The 26,192-nt window shown below is 36.5% G+C and overlaps 1 long non-coding RNA gene across 1 annotated transcript; it reads right to left on the bottom strand.

Annotated features, from left to right (window-relative positions):
* Positions 1 to 393: 393 nt before the first annotated feature.
* Positions 394 to 22,575, bottom strand: LOC121732617. The gene is made up of 3 exons (XR_006036408.1): positions 22,524 to 22,575; positions 1,950 to 1,954; positions 394 to 404 (listed from the first exon to the last, which is right to left on the bottom strand). It is a non-coding gene; the product is annotated as an uncharacterized LOC121732617 (long non-coding RNA).
* Positions 22,576 to 26,192: the final 3,617 nt, after the last annotated feature.

Raw genomic sequence — 26,192 nt, 5'->3', positions numbered from 1 at the left:
GTTTTAAATTTTCTATTTTTGTTTAATAGACTCATGATATTAGATTCCAAAGTAATACCAATTTATTAAAATTGAAGCATACTTTCAGCATCTCCTTATTATTGAAAAATTACGTTTATTTGAAACACACGACAATAGATAGATAATTTCAGTAACTATATATTTCTCGTTTTAATTTTTTTAGATCAATTTTGAACTAAAATAAGTAAAAAAAATAGGATTTTTGTGCGATATCGGCAACGCGTCAAATGTATGGTCAAGGTCGTTTGCTCAGGGGATGGCCTTAAGGTTGGTGTAACGAAAGCGATAGATACGCAATGCAATATGCGACGATGCTCTTTTCTTTTGGAACTCGGTGTAACTTGTAAGTATCTCTAAATCTGAATGGCGACAGATTTTCATTTCTTTCATATAAAAATGACTTAAAAATTTTCATATAAATAATATAAGGCAAAAAATTACACCACCGTAACGATTTCATACTGAAATGAACGAACGTAGCAGGTGCGCATGGGACTTCATTTCTCTCCATATTTTAATGATGTAAAAATCTTAAATAATATTTATTATATTCAAAATATTTTTTAAGTTTTGTTAAACATTACATAAAAAGGCATCGCATCTTCAAATGCATCCATCCTGATATCTTAGCCTATGTCAATACTACGAATCAATACGTGACCTACATGATTTGTCACAATAAACGATTTTCAACCTTGGGCTATTGCAGTAAAGTCCCATTCGACAAATCTGTGTATTCCGCGGAGAATTTGCATCTGGGTCCTTTTCTTTGAATATGTAAGTCGCTAAGACCAATACGTCACTCAAATGCACTCTCTTTCAAGAATAAAAGGATTTGGCAAGCTTTGAGAAGATTTGTCGTTTTATACAAACTTTCAAGACAGATTTTAAATGTTAAGTAGAGGAAACGGACCTGAGGGCCTAGACCAGCGGCAAGCAATTATCGTAAACGCTGACAAAATGTATGCGATTTGACATAAGTCATCGCTTCGCTAGCGAATACTAATGTCAAATCCCATACATTTTGTGGCGTTAGCGTGGCGTTTACGATAATCGCTTGCCACTGGTCTAGGCCCTGAGGAAATGTTAAGGATACAGCTAAATTTTTTTTAAAGGGGGTAGGAAGATTTTGGCCGACCTACTTTCACTAAATGTGTTTTTTCGCGTTCACGAATATTTTTTTCAAAAATGGTTAGCTAACATCAATACAAACAAAAAATAATCTTGGACAAAACCACGTAAAGAGTCACATTTCGAAGATATGAGCTGCCAAAGTTTTACCAGTTTAAGATATTGCAACTTTGGCAGCTCAAATCTTCGAAATGTGACACTTTATGCGGTTTTGTCCAAGATTATTTTTTGTTTGTATTGATGTTAGCTATCCATTTTTAAAAATAATATTCGTGAACGCGAAAAAACACATATATCGGACAGTAGCTCGGCCAATCTCCATACAAAAATCTTCATACCCCTTTATAGGCCATTTTTTGACGATTATTCTGAACTAGATGAGGCCCGCAACTCCATTGCCCCAAAATTAGTTAATCACGCGGGAACCGTACATTTTCCCGGGATTCAAAGTACCTTCATACCAAATTTCAGCAAATTCGGTTCAGTGGTTCAGGCGTGAAGAGGTTAAAGACAGACACACTTTTGCATTTATAATATTACATATAAAATTTGGTAAAAATCAGTAAAGCCGTTTCGGAGGAGTACGGCAATTAACATTGTGACCCGAGAATTTTATATAATACTAGCTGTCCCGGTGAACTTCGTGTCACTTTAAAACCTTCCCTGGACTTCTACGAATATTTTAAGACTAAAATTAGTCCAATCCGTTCAGCCGTTTTCGAGTTTTAGCGTTACTAACACAAATGAAAATCCGTGTTTATTTATATAGATTGTTGGTAAAGATACAGAATGTTTACCATTTCTTCAGCAAAGACGTTCTGTTTTCGCGGGTGGCTTAAGGTGTCAATTATAATGAAAAAAAAAACAATATTTCAGAATAAAGCTTAAGTTTTAACAAAATCAATTTAACAAAAAAGATAAACCCGAAGTTTTGAGATTTTAATGAGTTTATTAACGATGATTTTGGCGGTGATTATCTGATAGCACTTCCTCGAAGATGGCAAGGGTTGTTTGGCTGGACTCATTAGTCAATACTCATTAGAGTCATTAGTCTACCAACTGCTTATTGCTTAAAGCGAAAGTATATAAAAAGAAAGTTCTTTTTTTTTAAATGAAATAACGAGCAAACAAGCAAACGGGTCATCTGATGGAAAGCAACTTCCGTCGCCCATGGACACTCGCAGCATCAGAAGAGCTGCAGGTGCGTTGCCGGCCTTTTAAGAGGGAATAGGGTAATAGAGGAGGGTAGGGAAGGGGATAGGGGAGGGTAGGGAAGGAAATAGGGGAGGGTAGGGAAGGGAAAAGGATAGGGGATTGGGCCTCCGGTAAACTCACTCACTCGGCGAAACACAGCACACCAAATCACCCAGGTTCTGGGCCAAGAATTAAAAATTAATAATTTTTAGTTGTAAAAAATTGTATTGCAAACAAATAGCAAAAATTTCGTTCTTAATTTTTTGTTTTTTATAGATACTGCGCATACACTTGGAAGTACTAGATAATATACTTAGTAGGGACGTCAACATGATCCAGGGGGGGCTGCTGCCCCCCCCCTGCCCCCCCTCGGTACGCCCATGCACACATTATAACCCTCGTCTAATACAGTTACCAAAGACAATAGAACTCTAATATAACAGTAATAATAGTAATAGCTCCCACAGTGGTTTCGGTGACGGTGGCCGGTTTCATTGAAACAGGAGTAATTTTATAGTGCCCAAGTGTATGCGCAGTACACAAGAGCACTCTCTTTCCTTTACCCTCATAAACCAGTGGGACGGAAGACCGACACGACCAACGAGAGATCAGGCGCAGGACCGACTTTTTACATGCCCATCCGACGCATGGATCATCTTACTTGTCAGACAATCAGGTGATCAGCCTGCATTGTCCTAACCAAACTTCGAAATAACATGTTTCCAACGCGGGAATCGAACCCACGACTTCCGAGTCAAGAGCCGCGCTCTATACCACTAGACCACGGAGGAGGATTTATAACAGTACATAATTTTCAGTACTCAGTGGTAAGTACTCCAGTCAATCCGGACTCATGCATTTTAAAAGTACTTAGAGAACAAGGCATTACGTAAGACTGGGGATGCATTATGCAAAAGCACGCAAATTTTACGGCAATTTTCTTTAGAGCTCCAGTTTGCCTATGCCAGTGTTTTTCAAGCTGTAGGTGGCGACCCCCTGAGGGTTAAAACGCCAGAGGTCGAGAGAACTGTTACAGTGAAAAAACAATAAAATATATTAAAAAGATTGATATATTAGGTAGAAAATCTTTACAAAAGGATAATTTATTCATAAACATATTACATAAGTACATTGAAAAAAAATCAAATGGTGGGGGTCGCGTAATATATTTTTTTCATACAATTTTGGAACGAACTGTCGCCAGCAGTATTTCTGGACCAAGACGACCTGCAAACCTTCAAGAAGAGAGCGTGTTCCGTCTTAAAAGGCTGGCAACGCACCTGCAACTCTTCTGATGTTGCGAGTGTTCATAATCGACGGTAATTGTTTTCCGTCAGATGACCCGTTTGCTTCTTTGCCCTCTAATTTTATAAAAATAAAATATACCCAGAGGATCACATCATAAAAAGGTTTAAAAACACTGGCTTACACTGAGCATTTCTCTTGGATTTACTTAAAAAATATTATAATATGGTTCGGCTGAGCTCAGACTGAACTGTGGTCGGTTAAATTATGTTGTGTTGGAATGTAAATAAGTGTCACTAAACATTTTTCTCTGGTTTAACTCATTCGTTGTTGTTGTCGTACTGTTGTTTATTATCTTGACTTTATTCCTGTTAAGTTTAACTTGTCGGTTCTATTCGTTTTCTTGTATGTTTATAAAGGTTTCAAGTAAGTTATAAGTTTGTTTAAGGTTAAACACATAGTTACGTTCTAACAGAGAAATTAATTTATAATCGGACCTTCTTAATTTAGTTAGGTTAAGTCGAGGGCTTGTCATAATTCGACAAATTGCATAGGCCATTGGCCTATGTTGGATTTATCTAATGCTAGGTACATAACTGTTGTGGATAGGACTCTTCAAACTAATTGAAAGAAAGTATCCATGAGTTTGTAATTAAATATTTTATTGCAGTTGTACGGAATACATGGGAAAAATTCTCACAGAAAGTAAATGTCTAAAAAATCATAGATATCTTAGATTCAGAACTTTTTTGACAGATTCTTCATATATTATCTGTCAAGTTAAGTGGTGGATAGTCTATTCGGCACTTATCAGGAAGTGGTGAAACAGACCCTTATTTTGGATATTTAAATTATTATTTATATAATTTTCTTAATGGGTCCAACTTTTCTAAGGTTTACGATTAGCGACAAACAAATTATTATAAAAAACCATTACAAGGGAATAGGTAAACAAAAATATTACATTGACTTTGTTAACTTTGTATTCGACATCCAAAATGGAGGAGGTTGTTATTCTTCTAATTATTCTCTAGGCCTCATGATTTAGGATGGATGTTCTAGAATTAATTCTAAATACTTAATTAAGAGCTATCTCTTGGAGATGAGACCACAATTTCATTTAGGCTATAAATTATGTAAAATCTAGGAATAAATCGTTCTTTATTACTATATTATTTCTTATTCTGTAAAGGTCACTTCACATAACGTGACCAAGAGATGCAACGCATTCTTAAATGATCCATTCAAAACTGAACTAGTGCCATATTACCCGCGGTTTAAGTGATATATCATAAAAGACTATGAAAAGTACCAATAATAGGGTCAAAACGGGACGACACATGGTTCTATAACGGTGTATGGTAGTAATGATGATTAAGATGAAGGTAAGGATGAATTCCGCTCTTAAAACAACGTTGAAACTCCCAAACTTGTATCTATAAAGAATCAGGAGTTCTCTCAGCACCTTCCGAACCACGGTATAATTTGGTGCAAAATCTTACTTGTTGGTAGCATATGCTTAGAATACTGCTCACGAAACCGAAGTCCCCACATATTTCCATATAAATTTTGAGGAGTTCCCTCTTCATCAGGTCCCCACTTTTATGAATATGGTACCAAATTGGAATGATAACCTATACACCAAAAGGAAATTTTTGAAAATCGGTTCACAAACGGTGGAGTAATCGTTGAAGATAAAAAAATGAACATAACACCTCCTCCATTTCGAAAGTCGGTTAAAATTGTAGCCTATGTGTTATTCTGATGTATAAGCTATATTATTGTAAAGTTTCATTAAAATCTGTTCAGTAGTTTTTGCGTGAAAGAGTAACAAATATCCATACATCAATACATCCACACATCCATACATCCAAACAAACTTTCGCCTTTATAATATTAGTAGGAAGTAGGATAGTAGGATTGAAGTGACTAGATAGGTATGTCACCATGGCAACGTCCATCGCTATCCCATCGCACAAAAAATGGTCGCCGTCGGTCTCGACTTGTAATAATTTACTATTATTTATTCAACAAATGCACTTATCAATATAAAAAGTACCCAGTCGCCGATTCTCAGACCCCCTGAACATGCATGTAAGATTTGGTAAAAATCAGTAAAGACGTTTCGGAGGAGTACGCGGCCTAACATTGTGACACGAGAATTTTATATATAAGTAGATTAAGATTATGCCTCGGGTTGTGACAATAAAAGTAATATACCTACGTATTTAATAAACAACATGTACTCGCTAAGTGTTTTGTTAAATTAATTGTGCACATTTCAAGAGTTCAGCCGAGCGCTCAGACATGTGTAAAATTAATCCACAAAGCAATACCAGTAGTAAGTTCCACATACTCTAGGGAGTCTAGTAGTGCCACACTGGCTCTGGAGCAGCGGTACTCAACCTTATACGGACCACAAACACGTTTTGGTCTTGGTGTCGCGGGCCGCAAACAAAATTTTTAGAGTAAACATAAAGTTCTTCAAAATTATTAGTCAAGGAGCCCTAGAACAATTTTTTTTATTACTATTAAGCTAAATTTTTTAAGTAGCCTAATTTTGATAAGGCAAACAACATTTTTATCTGCGAAAAATCTTGAAAGTGGTAGCTAACAGAGATAGAAAGGATATCATACTTTGATTTGATGGTCCTCAAATATGGATTGTTCAATTTGTAGTCATCATCATCAATCAACAAAACTTGGTTGACTACTGAACCCTAACACGGAACCCTAACAAGCTGATTTTTTGTGTATTGAAGGGTAATAGTTATTTAATTTAAGAGTAACATTGTCCTAAAAATTTAACAATCCATATTTGAGGACCATCAAATCAAAGTATGAAATCCTTTCTATCTCTGTTAGCTATCACTTTCAAGATTTTTTGCAGATAAAATTTTTGTTTGTCTTATCAAAATGAGGCTACTCACAAAAAATTAGCTTGATAGTAATAAAATAAATGTTCAAGGGCTCCCTGACTATATCGGTTCAAAAGTGGTAAAATTTTTACGACTTTCATGGAGACTTTACTATTTTTCCGGTGAGCGTGAATTTCAAAATGGTTTAAATTCACGCAGGCCACTTGTAAAGCGGGCAGGCCGCAGGTTGAGTATAGCTTCTAGACTTTAGAAGCTATACTCAACCTGCGGCGCGACGGGGCTTTATTCGTGGCCTGCGTGAAGTAAAACCATTTTCTAGAGAGAGAAGGAGAGTAGTTCTAGTCTAGGTAGTGGCAATGGCCGATGGGAGTCTTCTAGTAGTTTGCTAGTACAAGTTTTACCGCAATGACAGTGGAAACTTAGAAACTTTTTTGTTAGCTTAGTTTTACAAGATTTAAATTTTTGAGTCTTGCAGGTTTTGTCTCAAACAGCTATATTAATTTGCAATTAAAGGCGAACACTTTTATTCGGCCGTTTTTATAAAGTACACCGTTTTAAATTGTTAGCCACGTAAAAAAAAAGCAATGGGCAATTTATTAGTCTTTAATTTTCTGGTTAGATTAACACCTCCATATTTACCTCTGTAAAATATACGGTTTATGCAAGATTTCCTTATGCGTTTTAAATAAAATCTCGGACATCTCATTTAGTATTTTACTGAACTTTAAACCAAAACAAGTTATAGCTTTACTTAAAACAGAAAAGTAGTAAAATATTTTATGCTAAAAGAACTCGGGTATAACTCGAAAAAAAACAGCAGAAAAGAGTTATTAACACTAAATCTACACGGATCCTAAATACCTCAATGAAAAAATTGAGCTCCAAAACTCCGCCGTAATATAGCGGTAGATTAAAACCGTCGGATGTACGTGTCGGTCACTTGGGATACATCTGAATAAGCTACCACGGATATACATTTGCGTGGATAAAGCAAGTTTAAAGTTTTAGATTTAAAATAAAAATATGAAATTGTATTAAAATAAAATATTAATTATTTTAATTAATTAATAATTTCTAAATTGTATATACATTTAAGGTAAACAGCCAAAATGAAATCTAATACGAAACAATAATTCAAAATATTTTTATCACTTATTGCTTAAGAGTAATAATTTATAGGTAAAATATTTTTTAAGTTATTAGCAGCCCTAACTGCCGGGTAAAATGACAGATCATGCTGCACAGTGCACACCATGTTATAGAACATCTGACGCGCGTGTGGCGAGAGAGAGACAGAGAGAGAAACACGCGCGTAGTGCGTGTTTCTGTCTCTCTCTCTCTCGCATTGAACAGTGTGGTGTAACGACGATATTGTTTTACTTATACAGGGCGTAACAAAACTAAGTGATAATACTTAAGGCTGTGTACTGTGTACGTGTTCCTTGTAGAGAGTTCAGTGTGAAAGTAGCAGTGCTGAAAGACATTAAGAAAAAACGTTCCATCCGGGTGTCCCTTGACACCTCTCAAGTTTTTGTGTTTATATTTCGCCCTGGATTTTCAGACCTATAAATTTCAAACTTATTATTAAAACTAAACCGATACTTTTTTGAGCCAATTCAATCCTAAAAAATTAACTCTTTACTTTTAACACCACCATCGTGGTTATAGCAGACACAATAGATTTTCAATTGTTATGCGGCAGCCGGCTGCCGCTTGGGGATTGAATTAACTCTTTTCAAGAATTGGTGATCTATCTTTCTATACGTCTTTCTATGTCTTTGTCGTGCTGCACTATATTAAAAATGTATCATAAAACGACATCCGCGATGCACTCTGAGGCTGTACTCGTCTACGGCATGAATTCTTGAGGCCCGGCGAAATGAAGTGGTGCTTTTTGTCTGATGTAATTAGGTTTGATTAAATCCAAATTACAGAAGGCTAAATTCAATTGAGCCTTCTGTAATTTGGATTTGAATTGGATGAAAGTGTATTTAGAATAATTATTGCAGCTGATAGTGCCATCTCTCTTGCTCAGGCCTTTGTTTCTCTATTCCGCTGGGTATATTAACTTTATGGTTTATACATACATTTTTTTTTGTAATCAAGTATATGCATCATCAAAGAAAATGTTCCATTAAAAATATAATATAAGCTGATTGTAAGTGTAATTAAATTATCAATAGTCTCAAAAATAAAACGAAGTAAATCTCAATTTTGTATGAATACAACAACAACAAACGTTAACAAGCATAGCTTTTGCCAAACTTGATTCAATGTAACTTTGTCTTAGGACTAAGTATAGAAATATCCGTCTGTTGTTTGATTTCACAGTTCTCTCATACTGGAAGAGAAGAGAGAGTTTCCTTAAGGCGACGCCTTGATCATTTGGCTGTAGCGATATCGACTTTTCTCAGCAATGACTAAAGCTAAGAAATTAAAGTTCATTGTCAGTATTCATCATGTCTTTGTCTTTGAATTACCCATAGCATAACACGATTGGTCAACTTTTATAACACAGAATAATCAATCGAAAAGACCTCTGTAAAAAAAGGAATTCCTATTTTGCCAACAGAGGAGAGTAAATTAAGCTGGTTCAAGTATACACTTTAATTTGCCCATAGCTTATGTGAAATGTATTTATGGCTTTTAAATTATGCGACAAAAACCATTTTGTCGCTTACGCCCATTCCTTTTTTTGCTGCTCCATTGCTTGTTTTCTATGAGAGGTCGGCCCGGTTTCTCATAGAAAACAAGCAATCTAAAACATATCCAACACGGTTTTTTACTTTAACGCGGCGTCACCTTAAAATAATTAGCTTTGTGACTGGTGTCCATAATATTATAGAGGTAAATGTTAATATTGTGCTAGAACTCGTTTATCGCGCGGGGACCATATATTTTTTCGGGATAAAAGCATCCTATGTCCTTACACGGGACTCAAAGTATCTTCATAACAAACAGCAAAATCGGTTCAGTGGTTTGATACAGACAAACAAGCAGACCGACATAGTCACTTTCGCATTTATAATATTAGTATGGAAGTATGAATTATGGACAGAAGATAACATCTTTAGAATTAATTTTCTTTAGGTTTGTTATTGTAAAAAATTAAGTCAATTTGTCCGAGAAAATCGAGGTTGAATTATTTGTAAATTCTGTCACTAAGAAGAAAAATTCATAATTAATTCGTATGAAAAAAAATCGTGTCGCACTTGAGGACTGCCGTGATAAAGCTATATACAGGGTGTAACAAAAATAAGTGATAATACTTTATGGTGTGTACGTGTTCCTTGTAGAGAGTTTACTGTGAAAGTAGCAGCGCTGAAAGACGAAAATTTTTTTTTACTTTTGTATGGGCAAGGGCCCGAGCGTCACGAGTTTCCCCATACAAAAGTGAAAAAATTTTTTGGTCTTTCAGCGCTGCTGCTTTCACAGTAAATTCTCTATAAGGAACACATACACACCTTGTTTCTGATATCTGTGTACACACCCTAAAGTATTATCACTTATTTTTGTTACACCTTGTATGTAGCATAGCATTTTTTGTCAACTTATGCAATTATGATTCACAGTCGCACGCATACAAACACTGTGCCGAAGACTGCCGAACTGAACTGAACTATTTGTGTGCGTGCGACTAAACGTCTGTGTGTAGATTAGTTGCTATGCAATAGCTTTACCGCGGCAGTCCCTGAATGCCACAGGATTTTAGGGTTCTGTATCCAAAGGGTAAAAACGGGACCCTAATTCTAAGACTTCGATGTCTTTTTTATGAAATAAGGGGGCAAACGAGCAAACGGGTAACCTGATAGAAAGCTACTTCCGTCGCCCATGGAAACTCGCAGCACCAGAAGAGCTGCAGGTGCGTTTCCGGCCTTTTAAGAGGGAATAGGGTAATAGGGGAGGGTAGGGAAGGGAATAGGGTAGGGGATTGGGCCTGGTCTATACGTGTGTACTCAAGAACAGTAATAGCTAGCAGAGAGTTGAAATTTTCACATATTGTGTAATATATCTAATGCCTCTATAACACCTAATACTAAAATCAAAATAAAATGAATATTTAAGAGGGGCTCCCATACAACAAACGTGATTTTTTAGCCTTTTTTGCAAAGTCCCATACGAAAAACTCAATTTTTGGTCTAATTTTGCTCTTTACTGGTACGGAACCGTTCGTGCGCGGGTCCGACTCGTACTTGGCCGATTATTTTTGTAGTTTTCAGAGAAAACGAACAGCCTTTCACCTCTACGTTACGGCAGAGGCCGGTGCGAAAACTCCCTACTGAATATTTTCAGTCACGTCCCTAACGAGCCTCATATGCATGAGTGCGAGCACGAGCTGTTGAACAGCTTACTTTCTGAATGAAATTCTGAATCACTAGCTCCTCAATCACGGGGCTTAGCTTAGAAAAAGCTGTATGTGCAATGTTTTTGGGAAACAAAATGTGTAATACGCTGAATCACTTCCCAATCACGGGGCTTAGCTTAGAAAAAGGTAGCGGAATGTTTTTAGGAAACAAAATAAAGACGTGAGCGGAAGAACCAGATAACTAACATTTTTTAACATACGGACAATTACTCATTTTTTCGTTTTATACCTCTTTTATATTTTTATCAAAGTTGTTACTTACCTACTTCATCATCTGGCTATTATCTGGCTATATATAAAATCCACATTTTTTTAATTCAAGGAATTTTCCGTCTTTTAAGCCTCCATTAATGGCAAAAAATCGCATTTTTAATGTTACTTACCTGCTTCTTCCACTCAGCCCTGGATTAATAAATAGGCCATATAGGCCGCAGCCAGCCAGGTTGCACTTGCAACGTCCTAATCACCTGCACTTATCACTAATCAAAGTGAATACAGGCCATTACGTTTTGTATTATAAAAGAAACTAGCTACTGCTCGTAGCACACTGCTACGCGGAATGTCGTAGCGCGCTACGCGGACGTAGCATTTCGTAGACTACGAAGTACAGGCTACGGAGTGGCATACCGTAAAACGAAGGAAAAGTAACTCCGTCAAAAACATGTTCTACTGTACAGTACTTGTCAAAAATGTGTACCTAAATTTTCGTTTATTGGGTCTCCAAACAGTCTAACAGTACTTATGTACTGTACTACTGCACCAGTGGTCGCCTCCGTGGTCCAGTGGTTCAGAGCTCGGCTCTTGACTCGGAGGTCGTGGGTTCGATTCCCGCGTTGGAAACATGTTATTTCCAAGTTTGGTTAGGATAATGCAGGCTGATCACCTGATTGTCTGACAAGTAAGATGATCCATGCGTCGGATGGGCATGTAAAAAGTCGGTCCTGCGCCTGATCTCTCGCCAGTCGTGTCGGTCTGCCGTCCCACTGGGTTATGAGAGTAAAGGAATAGAGAGTGCTCTTGTGTACTGCGCACACACTTGGGCACTATAAAATTACTCCTGCGTAGCTGGCCTGGTTTCCATGAAACCGGCCACCGTCACCGAAACCGGTGTGGGAGATATTATTATTATTATTACTGTACTACAGCATATATTATTATGTAGATTATATGGGACTAGGAACACACCCGCAACTTCGTTGCGCCAAAATTTGGAAAACCAAAAATGGAACAGTACATTTTTCCGGTATAAAAGTATCCTATGTCCTTTACCGGGACTCAAGGGCGTGAAGAGGTAACAGACAGACATGTAAACACTTTCGCATTCATAATATTAGTATATGTTCGGGGTTGGGATAAATAAACAAGAGATCAAAGAATATTCCTGTATTGCATAGATCAGACTAAATACTAAACACTAAGCATATATTTTATTTCTGCCTAAGATAATATGCTGTTTAATATATTGTGTAGACTGTAGTGTATAACTATGTCTGTTGTCTACTCTGTAGAGGCCTGATGGAGGTTCGATGAAAGACGGCCGGTCCGGTTTAGGCTGAATACTGTTTAACTACACTTGGTTAATCCCTTATTTATAACATAAGCTAAGTTTAACCAGCCGTCAAAAGTTAGGCTTAAGATTAATTTGTTGTAACATAATAGTAAAATAATTAGAAATTGTTTTTATCTTATATCTTTGAACGAGCAATTCTTGTATATATATAAATATATAATTTGCATCTCGGAATCGGCTTCAACGATTTTCATGAAATTTAGTATATAGGGGGTTTTGGGGGCGATAAATCGATCTAGCTAGAAATCATTTTTAGAAAATGTCATTTTATTCGTATTTTATTGAATACCGAGCAAATCTCGGTCAAATAGCTAGTAGCTATTTATAAAATGTATTCACAAAAATATAATTTATTAACATATTAAGAATAAAAGAAAGGTTTTAAGGATTTGCTTACTTTGCTAAGCCTAGTTATTGGTAGGGGAGAGGGGGGCTAGTTCTAACAGATTTTGAACATTGTCATTTATCTTCTTAATTTGAAAACTTTATGTTATTATTTTAATACCAGAGTAACGGAAATTTATATGACTTGCATATACTAAGCTAAAAATTCATCTAAATTACTTGGATTCGAAGGGAGACGCATTTTTTTAAAAAAAAGTCAGCGGTTAAAACTTGCCCCGTTTCGGGGGCAAATATTAACAGTGACGGGGTAAGTATTAACGCTAGTAAACTTGTTAGAATTTCATGTAACCATGGAAGTAAAAAAACAACATAATAATAAATTGGTTATTTATTTATTTTTTGACATACAAATGTTAAAGAACAATAAGATCTTCTGTCAAATAACATAAATTTCCTTTTATGTCATCCAACCTGAGCTGTTTCCAGCCCCTATGGATTCCACTTGCAACAAAAATTGAATGTGAACCTCGGATTCGGACATCGGTGGATTTGGTGTTGCCGGAGTGCCGCCAGAGTTATAGAGGTACCTCTTTCGGCAGATGTGGCAGCTCCAACTTGCTTATAATACCAAATATTAACGGTTAATACTTACCCCGTTCCTTTTGTTAAAACTAGCCCCCGAGGAACTTTTTGGATATAACTAATTATTTAAAAAAAACTATAGGTATATTTAATAAAATAACACGGAAATGTAATTAGCAACTAAATAACCATTAGTTATATAAAAGTCTGCAATCGCAAAACCAAATAGTTAAAGCTTAAATCAAAAAATTCGAGACGTAAAAATGTTTGTTTACCTGTATTTTTGCACCGACATACCATAACTTCACAACGTGGTGGCCGGCGGGCAACACACTTGTCGCAAATCGTTCGCCGACGTCGACCGAACTTATAACATTTAACGTCTTACCGTATTGTCATTTAATTTAGTAGTTATAGACTTGTTAATACTTACCCCTGTTAAATCTAGCCCCCCTCTCCCCTATATTTAGCTTGTGCTTATTCCTATACATATAGTGTTCCTGCAGTGGATTGTGATTACAGAACTCTAATATACTCGGACGTTTTCACCACCAAAACACCTTCATCTTAAATCTAAACAACAAAGAAACTCAATATTCGGGCCGGCCTAAATATTATCTTTCGGCGGCCCATAGAAACAATTTTTGTGACGTTGACACGGGTATAGAGCTAACTAGGGGGTCACCGACTGTATTTTTACCCGGCGCTGTTACATTTATTTATTTAATGTATATTTTTAGGGTAGGACGCATTTTGAAGAGGTTCCGGCTTTCTTCGGATTTTGGGAAATGCAAAATCAATTGACAAAAATCGGCCAAGTGCGAGTTGGGCTTGGTGGTGGGGCTGCGGTTGGTGGTGGGACTGCGGTCGTATATCACGTGTTTCCCGTAGTCCCATCTTCAGGAGCAGGAACACCGTTGGGGTTTTAGTGGGTAGTCCCGGGCGGATACTACGTCCGCCCCAGGGAGTCCCACATACCTCGGTGGTCCTCCCCAGGCCCCGGGGATGCGTAAATGCATTCCCCCAACGATAAAAAAAAGTGCGAGTTGGGCTCGCCCATGAAGGGTTCCGCAGCAGCATTAAGTTTTGTTTTTATGGAATTAAAAGGTTTTTGATTTATTTTTAAATTTCAGTTGATTTAATGAAAGTTCGTTTACCATTTATGACGTATAAGAAAACTATTTGTTTGATCTCGTTCAAACCAATCTTTGTTGGTAGTTTTTATGGTGATGTACATCATATATATTTTTTAGACTTGCCCCTACTTTAAAAGCTAGAGGGGGACACACATTTTACCACTTTCGAAGAGTTTCTCTCGAAAATTATTCAGGTTAGAAAAAAATGATGTTAGAAACCTCTATAGAGCCGAGTAAGTTCGCGAACTTAAAACCCGCGTACTTTAAGTTCGTACGTCTATCAGGCACTTAAGAGCGTTTTCGGTCTTTGAGCGTAACATATTATACAATATATTATACACAAAAAATATTAAAAAAAAAAAACGCCATTTATTGTCGCCCAGGAATACTAACAACGCATCGCTGTTCATTCTCTAAAAACGCCATCTAGTTGATGCACAGGAATACTAACAACGTCCTTTGCCCCTACCATGCAGGTACTAATAAAAAAGTGTCGAGGTCAAATATCGTTCTGTCTAGCTCCCTGTACGCCGAACGTACGATAAGGAACTTCGTTCCAAAATTATTAATTGATCTTATGTTGTAGAATGCTAGTTACCAACTTCATCCACAGCTCATGTCTTCACTATGGTGGTGATTTGTCTAACAAGCAAGAGAACACTTTGAGCTTTGGTGGAAAACTCATAATACTGCATTACTTTATTGTTTTGTTATTATCTAAATTCACGCTAATGTGTGCGTGAAATTCTAGCCGTCTAGTAATACGATGATGCTATTGTTTAGAATATATTAATATTTATTAATTATTACTAATATTGGAACGAAGTTCCTTATCGCGCGTTCGGCGTAAATTAGTAGTTCACCACTAAAAAGTTGCCAATGGTGGTATATACTCGTTTCGAGGGCACTTTTTTAACCATCTTCCCTAGCATTGGGATACTTGCCGTTAACATATCGAGCGAAGTCCAGTTCCGATATCATCTAGAGGGTAAGGCCAAGTTGATTGCCATAGTGTTTCAAACAGCTTGGACCCCTTGGAATTACGCCGAGATGTAGCTTCACTCTGCGTCCTCTATCGGGTGTATCACGGGGAGTGTTCTGAGCAATTGTTCAGAATCACTTCCTGCAACTTTTCGCCATCGTCCCACGCGAAAAATATACCATCCTCATCAACTTGATGAGTGGCAGTCTTCCACCGTGCATTTTTCGCGTAACTTTTTGCCGCGCACTGTAAAACTCTGGAACGAACTGTCACCAGCAGTATTTCCGGACCTATACGACCTGCCTTCAAGAAGAGAGCGTATTCCCTCTTAAAAGGCCGGCAACGCACCTGTAGCTCTTCTGGATGTTGCGAGTGTCCATGGGCGACGGTAGTTGCTTACCATCAGGTGACCCGTTTGCTCGTTTGCCCCCTTATTTTATTTTAAAAAAATCTGAAGGCTAGACAGAACGATATTTGACCTCGATTTGACCTCGACACTTTTTTATTAGTACCTGCATGTTAGGGGCAGAGGGCGTTGATAGTACGTATTCCTGTGCGTCTACTAGATGGCGTTTTTTGAGAATAAACAGTGACGCGTTGTTAGTATTCCTGGGCGTCAATAGATGGCGTTTGTTTAGTATTTTTTTTAGTGTGTAATATGTTTTTTAAATACAAGAAACTTCGTTCCATTCGGGTGTCCCTTGACACCTCTCAAGTTTTTTTATATACATATTGGATTTGTTAAAAGATACAGATAAACAAATGCTACAACAACTCAATTTTTATACTTACAAGCAAACAGTAATAAACACAATAAACAAAGCTTACTAGCTTTGACTACAAGTCCACTTTAAGGAACTTGTATTAATGGTTCCCAAAAATATTTTTAAAAATATTTACCGTCTTCCGAAAAATTGTTTTTAAATAGGGCAACACTTTTTGTAAGGGCAATACAAAACTTCGTTCACCGTGGACAGGTTGACAAATCGGCTTAAATAAAATTGGCTGAATATATTTTGAAGGATGAGGCTCTGACGGTAAGGTAGGGGGAAATAGCCGAGATAATTAAGCTATTTCATACCTCATATTTTTTTTTATTTTAAATCACATTGTATGTTGTTTACATGTGTTGAAAAATATACTATACTATGGCAAATACGAAAAAGTGCCTGTTTGTTGGCTCTTCGCGTTTAAACAATAGAGCCAATTTTCATGAATTTGGTTATAGAGATACTTGGAATCGGAATTATTCATCCATTTAAAATTACTAGAGATCGCCTAATGGTCGAAATTCGACCTTAATTTTAACGACATTAGGACTACTACCTATAGTTTGTAAAAATATTGACTTAATCTTTTTTTTTTCAACTCTTGTCTGTGGGACTTAGATGATCTCAGACTGGCCGTGTAAGCCTGTCTAATAGTATCTTAGATTCGATAAAAAAACTATACTTAATCCATTTTCAATTTGTCAACTTGTTGTCAACAGACTTCAACCATAAATAAAAGAGTATAATTCGTATGTATAGGCTTGTCACTCAAAAATCTGTCATTTCTCATGTGTGTGTGTTGTAGTGTGTGTAATGTTTTATTTATTTAAAAAATGTATGATAAAAGCATAATTTTAAAATAGGTAATATTAGTTCGATGCACTCCTTCACCATATAAACTATAACTGTGCAAAATTTCATACACCTACGTTTCTCCATTTTTCGTAAAAAGGGTTACAAAGTTTTTCGTTCGCGTATTAATATTATGATTATTGTAATTTACTTTCCACGCGCTTTAAAACAACATAGAATTTACTTTAAAAACATGTCATTTCTGGTTCAATATAAACCTTCTCTCGGTATTTCCAAACATCGCACATTCAGGGAAGACGATAGCTCAGCTGTTTGTTGCCGTAATTTATCAGTTAGTACTTAGTAGTGTGGCCATTTCAAAGGTATTTAAGTGCCAATTTCGTCCGTCAAAGTCGCTCGTTCTTCACGTCGAGAGCAGGAATGATTTAGTCAAACGATCAACACTGCAGTTCGTGGAATTGGGTCTGAATCAGCTTTGGAAGCAATCGCATACTATCGGGACAAAAATCTATAATAAGCTATTCATTCATAGCTTATATCGCGCTACCAGACTTTGGCATGGTGTTTGTATTTACAATTTTTCATCTAGTTTTGCTATATTATATCGGTAACCCTTAGTGCACGAGTTCAACTCGTACTTGGGTGATTTTCAATAATGTCCCTTAAAAAATACTAGAGATCGCCCAATGGTCGAAATTCGACCTTAGTTGCAACGACATTAGGACTACTACCTATATTTTGTAAAACAATATTAACTTTATCATATTTTTTTCAACTCTTGTCTCTGGGACTCAGCTGATCTCAGACTGGCCGTGTAAGCATTTTCTAATAGTATCTAAGATTCAACCTTGTTGGCAACAGACTTCAACCATAAATAAAAGAGTATAATTCGTATGTATAGGTTTGTCACTCAAAAATCTGTCATCTTCTTGAGTGTGCGTGTTGTAGTGTGTGTAATGTTTTATTTGTTAAAAAAATGTATCATAAAAGCATAATTTCAAAATAATATTAGCTCGATGCACTCCTTCACCATATAAACTATAACTGTGCAAAACTTCATGCACTTGCGTTTCCCCATTTTTCGTAAAAAGGGTTACAAAGTTTTTGGCTCCCGTATTAATATATACATAATAAGTATAATTATATATACCTTTTTATTCAAAATAGGCAGTACATACAAATAAACCCTCAGTAATCCGACAAACGGCCATGTCGATGTGAGATTAGCGAATCTGTCGGATTATAGAGTACATGTCCACATCTTTACACATTACAATACCTTAAAATCATAATGATAAGGTTTTATCTCAACTATGTACTTACAAATAATTTTCCTACCTAGGTACTTACGAGCTGTAACCGTAAGTAACCGTTGCTTGTAATGTAACAAAAAATTACGTACCTAAATAAAGATTGGCCAAAGTAATGTTTATATTATGTTCTTAAATAACCTCCTTTTTTAAGTCGGTTAAAAACCAGTAATAGGCTGCATGTCGGATTACAAGGTGCGCCAGATTAGCCAGGGGTCTTGATCTATAATCAGACCCTCGTTACAGAATTAACGAAAATCGATACTAGATGGCGTTAAGCGCGTCTTAGATCGCGCTATCGCTTGTCAAAACGTTTTTATACACAATTATTCTCATTCTCCTGGCGTGTATTACATATCAAATATGATTAGACCAAGATGGATATAGGGATGTCGAAAATTTAAGAAAATATCGATATATCGATACATCGATATTTAAAAAAATATCAATATCGGTCTCGTTATATCGGTCAAATTTTTCGACCAATTTGCTTGTTTTTAATTAATTTATAGTCCGTCAAAAAAGTGAAGAAATTTAAAAGTGGCAACATTGTAGTGTCATCCCTTTTTTCTAAAGTTGTTATTCCATTTGACTAAATTTAGACGTCAAAATGATTTAGTAACTAAATTTAGTCAAGTGGAAGTCATTTAGAAAGCTAGGATGCTATTTAGTGTACTAAATCGGAAAAAGTGTGGCTTCTAACTGGCTAAATCAGTGTTGCCAGATGGTTTCAACCTTTTATCTGTACAGTTCGACAAGGCTTTATTTGAACGTGGGTGACATTAACGGGAGCTCTGCTGGTAAAGGAGAACTGTCAAACACATGTCAAAAATGACGTTTTTCTATGATAGAAAGTGTTAAGTTCCTTTTCTCACCACGTTCAAATAAAGCCTTTTTGAACTGTTGTGGGAACTGCTAAATCTGTATTAAAGTCAATATATAATATAATTATGTTATACGATCTGGAATCCATTCGTTTATAATTCATAATTTTTCTTGGAGCAAAAATTCTTTCAACCGTCTTTTTCGCCTTTTATTTATTTTTATTTTCATTGAGCCAACAGCTAAGCCTATGAGAAGGCCAATTTTTTGTTGCTTTGACAGAACTGGACCCAATAAGAAGACTCCAAGAGATTTTTTTCGCCAAACGATTTGTACCAGTATGGCGTTTAAATTGTATTTATAATTAATTTTTTTCGACTATCTGAAAATACAAGCATTTTTGTGGAACATATCGTTCGACACTCGTTATTTATCCGACACGTTCGATTAACGCCCACGCGTTTGGGCTGCCAGTGCAAGCCTCATTTTCCTTTTTGCCTTTACGTAATTATACCCTTGTAAAACCGCCATACTGGTACAAATGACCAAGAATTTTGTGTCAGTATCTCCAGGCCTATCTGGCCAAAATCGCAGCAGAAAATATCGTTTTTGATACAATTTTGATATTGGATATTTGATATCGATATTATATCGATATATCGTCACAAAATATATCGCCCAAAAATATCGATATATCGATATTTTTTCGACAAGCCTAGATGGATATATAAATTTTTGACGGGGATGTTGTTCTATGTCCCTATTTAGTACTTCCTAATACAATTACATCTAAATCTCTCATACCTGCTAAGTGCTAAGTACGCCGGTCTCAGGCAGGCCCGGATCTACGTTTTAAAAAGGGGGGAGCAAAATTCCAATTTGCCGCCCTCCAAGCCAAAATAGGTTAGAATTTTCATGGTCACATAGGTTTTAACCGCAGAACGAGTTCTACGGAACTTTGTTGAATTGAAGTGGCGGTGATGAGAAGTCAGGCCGAGGTCCCTGGTGACAAGGGACGCCTCCAAGTCTTTTAACAACAGATAGAATTCTGTGAAACAACATTGACGGGGTAGCGCGGTGGGCCACCGGTGGCGCACGCGGCGGTGAAGAAAGCGGCAAAAGATTGGCAGGTGGCCTCCGGCCGCCCCCCAATCTTTGCCGCCCGGGGCACGTGCACCCTCTCGCCCCCCGTAGATCCGGGCCTGGTCTCAGGACCCAGTGTACTATGGGATTTTCATGACACCCATCTTATGGAGGCTTACATTGTAATAATAATAGGTTGGGGAAAGTCTTTTCGCATTATAGTATAAACTTGTCATAAAATCTCTTGGGCTATATAGTATGAACTTGTCATAAAATCTCTTGGGCTATACCAATTGTATTTGGCTGATTTTGGTATCATTAAAAAGTTTTAATTTTATAGAAGACAATTCCAAATTCAAATTAGGTAAATGTGAGATTTTCATTTGTTTCTCCTATTGTTAAAATACTTGATTCTAATGACGAAATTCGATACATTTTAAAATTTTAAATTAAGTACAAAAAAGGTAAAAATGCAACACAAGCCGCGAAAAAAATTTGTGATGTTTAAGGACCTAAATATGCAGTATCTGTGAGAGTAGCGCAAATTTGGTTTAAGCGTTTTCAATCCAGAAATTTTGATATCAAAGATGCACGTTGCTCTGGTCGCCGTGTTACGGACAAAACTGATGCCGTTTTTGAAAAAGTGGAGCAAGATCGGCATATTAGTAGTTACGATGTAACTGAAGAACTGGGGATTGACCACAAGTCCACAAAACGGTTTTGGAGCTATCTTAGATATATGTATAATATATGTAAATAAAATCTTAAATTATATTATAATATGCAAGTATTAAATTATATAACATTTACATTATCTGGTACCCTTATCAGTCCTTCAGGTACTTAGCACAGGGCCAGACTGACGTGGTGTGAAGCGTCCATAGATATTATATTATTATTATATTACATAAACCGAGTCAGTTGGATTAAAATAACAGTAGTATTATTTCCAAAACTGTACATTTATTGAAGCATGATATTTAAATAGACAAATGCAAATCGAGCAGACGTTTATGTTGCTGTCTATTAAGCTTACTAGTTTAATTTGCTTTGCAAATCGAGATGTAACAAGATAGTGATGATTTATAGACTGCTCTGGGATTTGAAATCTTATATCTTTAAACGAGCAATTCTTGTATAAGTATACCTATATATTATATAATTGGAATCTCGGAATCGGCTCCAACGATTTTCATGAAATTTAGTATATAGGGGGTTTCGGGGGCGATAAATCGATCTAGCTAGGAATCATTTGTAGAAAATGTCATTTTATTCGTGTTTTATCGAATACCGAGCAAAGCTCGGTCAAATAGCTAGTAGTACTTATTTGTATAATAGGATATAATTCTGCAAAGTATTTACGCTAGAGGCAGCACCAGCCCACAAAAAGTTTGACGCTTGACAAAGTTGTTGTCAATATTCTTATATGACATATCGACACCGGAAATTATCATAACGTAAGGGACGTTTTGGCGAAAATGAGTTAAAATGTGCAACATGTTGGATTTTGGTCGGATTATCTTATGTCGGCTGTACACTCTCGCCGAGAGATCTCGGGCGAGAGTCTCGTGCGAGAGCCCCTTGCCCGAGTGCGATCATGTACATTCTCGCTTAGTTCAATCGCAGTTATGAACTCAGAGAAGATGGACCATTATTTTTCTCTATGAGATAGACGAAAACACTTCTCTTGCAGCTGCCGTAGCTCTCTGTGCTATGAGCTATTATAAATAATTAGTAATTACCAAATATTTACACAATAAAAAAAAGGCGAAAACGTATCTACGATCAATGATCATTGATCACCATTCACCATGCATCGAAAGATATCATTGTAATCCAAAGATCAATCATGTTTAATTTTATTTCTCACAGATAATGACTGATAATGACGTTTATTATTGTTATTTTTCTGTTCTGCACCAATGATATTCTACTTATACAGATATGTTACGTCCATACTATTTTCCGGCTTAAATCTCTTCCGAACAATTTTCAAATTCAAAATTGCAAACATTGACAAATTTGACAGATAAGTGAAACAATATATACGAAAAATCATTTACTTATAAGAGACAGTTCTATTTTTAAACGTCGAATCGTATCGCTGTCTCTTTCTTCGCCTGAGCTATGACGAAAATTCGATTTTTTCCAGATTGTTCGAAAAAATAATTGAAAATGTAAATAATCGAGGTATTTATTGCAATCAAGACATGTGGTAAGAGTTTCCATGTGTTTTGTTTACTTTCGAGTCATAATTGGTACATTAGTACACACGGAATACCATCTAGAACATTCTATCAAAATTCCAAGAGGGGCTGAAAAAAAAAGTTATTTAAACAATAAAATAAACAAAAAAAGAAGGGTTTGGTTTTTTTTAATGTTTCAAAAACAATTAGAAAAAAGATCCTTAAAGAACAGGAAATTTTCTAAAAAAAAGTCCTACCACCTGGAACTGTATCAACAATCTTTAATTGAGCCGTAGTAGTGGGAACGCGTTGCTGCCGTAAACTGCCCATCTAGTTACGTTATAGTAACATAGAATATCATTGCGTGAATCTATACAAAATCCAGTATAATTTGGAGGAACTAGGATACACAATTATTGATTAATGAACCTACATTAAATAGGTTCATTACCGCGATAGTAACTCCCGCCTCGCTATCGAGTATCGGCACAGGTGCAGCTTCCTGGTATCATTCATAGAAAATTGTAGAGATAATTAAGCTGATATTGTACTACAAGCATATTATACGAGATCCAGGTTGTGCTTTGTATTCAGGTTGTATAATGTATAGTAAACCCGATTTCAACAGATTATATATTTTGCGACAGCAATGTAATAGGCAGACGATGGACCTTTCATGGTTGCGTTATGTTCTTACTTACGTTGGAAGTGGCGTCTGACCGTAGAATCTTGTATGCTCTAGTGAGGATTGGGAATATCGATATTGTTGGTATTGGCGAGAAAAGGAACTAACGCTGTTTTCATACAAAAACGTGATTTTGACAGTTCTCCAATTTACCAGTATTCATTTAAAGCCGTGGTGCACCATAGTTTTAAATTGTAATTTTCCATCTTTTAGTTAAAAATGGCCCCATGCGAGTTTTTTATGCCGGTTCTTCTCGCCGGGCTAGTTCCCAAACTGGTGGTAGGCACCTTAGTATCGACGTTCGGAAATGTTTTTGTAAAAAAATTACTCTGAATAAAAAATATTTTGATTTTGATTTGATTTGTATACTTTCCCGTGTTAGATTGAGTATATCTCGCCTGCCAAGTCTCTATGGTTGCGGCTCTGATGGAGTTTCTTGCGTAAGATATTGGAAAACTGTCATATATAGGATCAGTTCATTGCTTAGGGCTCCTTCCTTAGCAAGTTCGTCTGCACGTTCATTCCCTAGTATATAACTGTTGTGTGCCTTTACCCAGTAAAATCGCTTTATCTCCTTTATATTTTCGTATATTTTGTATACTATGGGGTGTTCCGTCTTTGAGTTGGATATTTCTTCTAGGGATGATCTAGAGTCGCTGTAGATTGAGCTGTTTAGGTCTTTTTCACGTATGATAATTTCAGTAGCCTTAAAAATTGCTAGCAATTCAGCTTGATATTCAGAGCAGTTGTGGGCCAGCTTAAAGCTATTTCCGCTAACTTCGACATCGTTTTTCTAGCGTGAAATTCCGCAGCCAACCCTTCCATTTAGCTTGCTGCCATCTATGTAATAGTTAAAGCTCTCTGTGTCTTCCCTTACTTCTTGAGAAGTAGCATGAAAGGGCTTACTTTTCCTTCTATCTTTTAGCCGTTTAGTAAATCTAGAGTTTTACCTCTTTTAATCTTTTTTTTTTCTACTTCTGGGTTCAAGTCCCTTAAGGTTGCGTTATGTCAAACGAGTGTCAAACCCAGTCGACAGATCACGAATCACGACTTATATCGAATTGACGTAGCCCGACCAAATAACGGAGATCTGCCACAATATACTTATGAATCAATTTCCCTGTACCACAGAATATATATTAGTAGTACCAACCAGTACATAGTACAACCAGGCAGGGTGACTGAGGAATAAGACACGTACGAGTACACGCACACCTGCGTGTACGCAGGTAATTGCACAAATAGGTACATACAGTGACTATTTATATATCTTGCACAACAACGTTACAGTATCTGCTGTCATTCTCATGTTGAACTGCTGTCGTAAGATAAATATGTAATGCTAGCCAAAATATCTGCAGTCTGTAGACATTTAATGACGTCATAACGATGTAGGCGTGTACGCCGAACGGCGTACCAGCCGAGACTACAGATTTTCGGGGATACAACTTAAAATATAATAAGTAGTGTTACATATAATGTTATGATGTAGTTATTTTGTTTAGAATAAGCTAAAAACTTGTACAAATTCATTATATGGTATTATTTATTATCATTCATCTATAAAGTTTCATAGAATCAACTACATAGACTTAGTGAAAATTAATTTTGCCTGTCCAATATAAACATAATGCACAAACAAAAATGAATTCTCTTAGGAAAATGAATCCAGAATATAAATAAACGATATTGTTACATTTCTAACGCCTCTGTCACTTTTAATTATAATTTTGCGTCGTCGGATTTTCTCGACCGATTAAATTAAGATTTCTATGGAAACTCTAATTATCTCAATTTCGCGGAATATTCTCAGAGACACGACAGTTAGATGTAAACATAATATTTAACACAATAATAATTATTATATAACGCCTCCGTGGTCTAGTAGTATAGAGCGCGGCTCTTGACTCGGAGGTCGTGGGTTCGATTCCCGCGTTGGAAACATGTTATTTCCAAGTTTGGTTAGGACAATACAGGCTGATCACCTGATTGTCTGACAAGTAAGATGATCCATGCGTCGGATGGGCATGTAAACAGTCGGCTTCCGTCCCACTGGGTTATGACAGTAAAGGAATAGAGAGTGCCAAGTGTGTACTGCGCACACACTTGGGCACTATAAAATTACACCTGCGTAGCTGGCCTGGTTTCAATGAAACCGGTCACCGTCACCGAAACCGGTGTGGGAGCTATTATTATTAATTATTATATAATATATTTCTGAGAATTGACGAGAGAGGAAACAACGAAAATTATTGTTATTTGCTAGAAGTATGAGTAAAGATGAGGATGCATTATTAAATAACAGACAGAAATTGTTAAGTATCTAAATATATTATAGCAAAATGAATTACGTAGAAACTTTAGAATATAGATATATATTTTGATCCGCATTATAATTTTATTGTGTAGCTGTCATATTTTGAGGTTTTCACGATTTTGCTAAAGAGCCAGGTACTTACCTACATGTTTTGTAGCAGCTAAGATATTTTATAGCTACCACTATAGTGGTTATTATTATAGCTGGCAATATAAACGAGTCCTTATATTTTGCTAACATTAATAAAGCACTCGAAATTGTAGAAAATGAGATAAGCAACTCGTTCGCTTACCCAGCTCATAAAATGTATGAGTCAGCTTTCGAGCGCTTGCTAACGTAGCTAATTCGGTCCAATGAGCAGCTGGTTTTATGCTTTCAAATAATAAATATTATCTAGTTATTTTATTTCATAGCTTAATATTTTCCTAAAGGATTTTATAGTTGCTTGTTATCAAAGTTTAAAGGTATACGCAAAGTTTTTCGGTGTTGACTTAATAATATGGATATTGGTCCATCAGGCCAACGCCGCACCTTATATTTTTATTTTTATGAAATAAGGGGGCAAACGAGTAAACGGGTCACCTGATGGAAAGCAACTTCCGTCGCCCATGGACACTCGCAGCATCAGAAGAGCTGCAGGTGCGTTGCCGGCCTTTTAAGAGGGAATAGGGGAGGGTAGGGAAGGGAATAGGGTAGGGTATTGGGCCTCCGGTAAACTCACTCACTCGGCGAAACACAGCGCAAGCGCTGTTTCA

The sequence above is a fragment of the Aricia agestis genome, chromosome 12 (genome assembly GCF_905147365.1).
Source record: "Aricia agestis chromosome 12, ilAriAges1.1, whole genome shotgun sequence".
Taxonomy (NCBI): Eukaryota; Metazoa; Arthropoda; class Insecta; order Lepidoptera; family Lycaenidae; genus Aricia; species Aricia agestis.
The sequence above is the reverse complement of the archived record's forward strand: the minus strand, read 5'-3'. Positions and strand labels throughout refer to the sequence as shown.